Source organism: Prorops nasuta, unplaced genomic scaffold, assembly GCF_024137725.1.
Source record: "Prorops nasuta isolate Cenicafe-Biocafe unplaced genomic scaffold, Cenicafe_Pnas_1.2 PNAS00034, whole genome shotgun sequence".
Lineage (NCBI taxonomy): Eukaryota > Metazoa > Arthropoda > Insecta > Hymenoptera > Bethylidae > Prorops > Prorops nasuta.
This window is the reverse complement of record NW_027116831.1, coordinates 2,462,608-2,466,452: the sequence shown is the minus strand read 5'-3', so window position 1 is coordinate 2,466,452 and position 3,845 is coordinate 2,462,608. Positions and strand designations below refer to the sequence as shown.

General features: G+C 49.2%; 2 non-coding genes across 2 annotated transcripts; both read left to right on the top strand.

Annotated features, from left to right (window-relative positions):
- The first annotated feature begins 481 nt into the window (after positions 1 to 481).
- Positions 482 to 2,396, top strand: LOC136783673 (small subunit ribosomal RNA). The gene has a single exon (XR_010824307.1). It is a non-coding gene; the product is annotated as a small subunit ribosomal RNA (ribosomal RNA).
- A 521-nt stretch (positions 2,397 to 2,917) lies between these two features.
- On the top strand, positions 2,918 to 3,072 carry LOC136783671 (5.8S ribosomal RNA). Its single transcript, XR_010824305.1, has one exon. It is a non-coding gene; the product is annotated as a 5.8S ribosomal RNA (ribosomal RNA).
- Positions 3,073 to 3,845: the final 773 nt, after the last annotated feature.

Here is a 3,845-nt window from a genome sequence, read left to right as displayed (position 1 = left end):
GTGACTGAGCGCTAAATAGCGTTGGTTCGAAAAGTTTTTAAGCGGAATATATCCGTGTTTTTTATTCTTTTTGGCTCACTGAAAAATCACTCAAAGTTCCGAGCGAGAATATGTTATTCACCGTATGTTGTGAAAGGACTTTAGAGAAAGTCAGCCATGAAGTTTTGACTTTAACTTTGTTTTTTGTCAGAAGAATGTTTGAAGCGATTGTGTAACAATGTTGGAATAGCCTTACAGTTTTGCTCGATTCTTCCTTTTTACGGGGGAAGTTTCGAGCTGACTTAGAGGTTTTATCTATTGAATTTGGAAAGTGTCTCTGCAGATCGGGATTTTTAAGTAAAGACTCGATTGCGGTGTTCGCTTTAGGTATTCGTGATTTTGTGTCTGCGTGGTGAATGTAGGTGTAATTGCCATATTTCCTGCGACACTTTCTCACGATGCTTGCTTCGTACGTAGTGGTTTTCCACGCGTTGATCCAAGCTCCCTGGTTGATCCTGCCAGTAGTCATATGCTTGTCTCAAAGATTAAGCCATGCATGTCTCAGTGCATGCCGAATTAAGGTGAAACCGCGAATGGCTCATTAAATCAGTTATGGTTCCTTAGATCGTACCCACATTTACTTGGATAACTGTGGTAATTCTAGAGCTAATACATGCAAACCCTTTCCAACCAGAGATGGGAGGAACGCTTTTATTAGATCAAAACCAATCGGTGGTTCGGGTTTCACGACTCGTTCACCGTTTACCTTGGTGACTCTGAATAACTTTGTGCTGATCGCACGGTCTCGCACCGGCGACGCATCTTTCAAATGTCTGCCTTATCAACTGTCGATGGTAGGTTCTGCGCCTACCATGGTTGTAACGGGTAACGGGGAATCAGGGTTCGATTCCGGAGAGGGAGCCTGAGAAACGGCTACCACATCCAAGGAAGGCAGCAGGCGCGCAAATTACCCACTCCCGGCACGGGGAGGTAGTGACGAAAAATAACGATACGGGACTCATACGAGGCCCCGTAATCGGAATGAGTACACTTTAAATCCTTTAACGAGGATCCATTGGAGGACAAGTCTGGTGCCAGCAGCCGCGGTAATTCCAGCTCCAATAGCGTATATTAAAGTTGTTGCGGTTAAAAAGCTCGTAGTTGAATCTGTGTGCCACAATGTCGGTCCGCCGCTCGCGGTGGTTACTTGCATACCGTGGGACGTCCTACCGGTGGACTTAGCCCTTCGGGGCGGTCCAACTAATATCCCATCGCGGTGCTCTTCATTGAGTGTCGAGATGGGCCGGTACGTTCACTTTGAACAAATTAGAGTGCTTAAAGCAGGCTACTTTCGCCTGAATACTGTGTGCATGGAATAATGGAATAGGACCTCGGTTCTATTTTGTTGGTTTTCGGAACCCCGAGGTAATGATTAATAGGGACAGATGGGGGCATTCGTATTGCGACGTTAGAGGTGAAATTCTTGGATCGTCGCAAGACGGACAGAAGCGAAAGCATTTGCCAAAAATGTTTTCATTAATCAAGAACGAAAGTTAGAGGTTCGAAGGCGATCAGATACCGCCCTAGTTCTAACCATAAACGATGCCAGCTAGCGATCCGCCGAAGTTCCTCCGATGACTCGGCGGGCAGCTTCCGGGAAACCAAAGCTTTTGGGTTCCGGGGGAAGTATGGTTGCAAAGCTGAAACTTAAAGGAATTGACGGAAGGGCACCACCAGGAGTGGAGCCTGCGGCTTAATTTGACTCAACACGGGAAACCTCACCAGGCCCGGACACCGGAAGGATTGACAGATTGATAGCTCTTTCTTGATTCGGTGGGTGGTGGTGCATGGCCGTTCTTAGTTGGTGGAGCGATTTGTCTGGTTAATTCCGATAACGAACGAGACTCTAGCCTGCTAAATAGGCGTACATTCTGGTATCTCGAAGGCCTCCGGCTTCTGTCGGGTGGTTTTTACTACCAACGTACCTACAAATCTTCTTAGAGGGACAGGCGGTTTTTAGCCGCACGAGATTGAGCAATAACAGGTCTGTGATGCCCTTAGATGTTCTGGGCCGCACGCGCGCTACACTGAAGGAATCAGCGTGTTTTCCCTGGCCGAAAGGCCCGGGTAACCCGCTGAACCTCCTTCGTGCTAGGGATTGGGGCTTGCAATTGTTCCCCATGAACGAGGAATTCCCAGTAAGCGCGAGTCATAAGCTCGCGTTGATTACGTCCCTGCCCTTTGTACACACCGCCCGTCGCTACTACCGATTGAATGATTTAGTGAGGTCTTCGGACTGGTGCGCGGCAATGCCTCGGCATTACCGATGTTGCCGGGAAGATGACCAAACTTGATCATTTAGAGGAAGTAAAAGTCGTAACAAGGTTTCCGTAGGTGAACCTGCGGAAGGATCATTAACGTACACGAACAACAAAAGCGTGTTCTCCCTTGAGGGGAAATAAGCTTTGTCGTCTGTGACACGGTTCTCCGGTAATTTTTTGCCGAGAGGAGGACTAGCGCCCACAAAGTGAGCTCTCGAACGGACAAAAAGAGTTAGGTTGCGATGGTCGATGGACTGCGTTTGCAGCCTATCGGGGAAGATGGTGAGATGGCGACTGAGTGTTATTGTGTGCCGTGCTGCGCGCACATGGACGTTCTCTCGCGCGTCTCTATCTTGCGAGGCTTTTGAATGATCACGTGCGTAACACGCGGTCTTCGGCTGTCGTCCTACTTAAAAAAAAAATTGCCGGTGTCCCTCAGAGGATGGCGATCTCTCTCTGCGAGAGAGAACTGTCCTTCTTGTGGGTGGCGGCCCCTCGATAGCGATAACATTGGCGAGAGATCGCTGGTGCGTTGTCGAGGATCGTTTTGAATTTGTTTTAAAAGTTTTGTGCACGAATGGGGAAACACATTCGTTGGATAGAGACCTTTTATTGATTACCCTGAACGGTGGATCACTTGGCTCGTGGGTCGATGAAGAACGCAGCTAATTGCGCGTCAACTTGTGAACTGCAGGACACATGAACATCGACATTTCGAACGCACATTGCGGTCCACGGATACAATTCCCGGACCACGCCTGGCTGAGGGTCGTTTTAGTAAGACAAGACTGCTTTTGCGTCCTTCGCAAGGAGGGACGTACGAGCGAACTTTATTGGGCCTTTTTTTCGTCCTTTCGGACGTCGCCTGAAATGAAAACTCTCTCCGAATCTACTCGCGGAGGAGGGACCTTCTTTCACGTTGCTATCGCGCGTGTTCTGCGAGGGTTCCTCCTCCGTGTGTGTGTCTCCCTCTTTGAAGAGGGGCGACGCCGAGTAAAAATAGGAGAATTAACTGTGCTTGTCAGCGTTATGTGGAGCGCCCACGGTGTGTGTGCGACCGATTGCGATGAGCGGCGTGTTACGGTGCGAGGAAAGCATTAATCGTTCACGCTGTTGTCTCTCTAACGGTCGTCCGCCGTACGTCCGTCGATGTTGAGTCCCGGAGCGTTGTATTAAAATCGGCTCTCTGGGGGTGTGTGTGTGTGTGTGTGTGTGTGTGTGTGTGTGTGTGTGTACGCACGCATATCTTTGCGTACGCATTTCTCACTCTAATAGGGAGGGGCATTTGGATATGACGGTGACCGACCATGCTGACGAAGACGTGTAAGGGTCTCGAGGGGCGAGGCGCGACGTATGATCTCTATGTGTTCATATGTCCGCGCCTCTCTTAGTTGATTTCAGTTATTCTCTTTGACTCGATGCTTCGTTGCCTCCTTTCTACCTTCGTGTCTCTCTAAGTACCAAAATTTAGTACCGACAGAGGGAGAGAGGGAGAGAAGAGTTGGAGAGAGAAGAGGGGGGAAAGGTCGAGGATTTTTCCCTTTA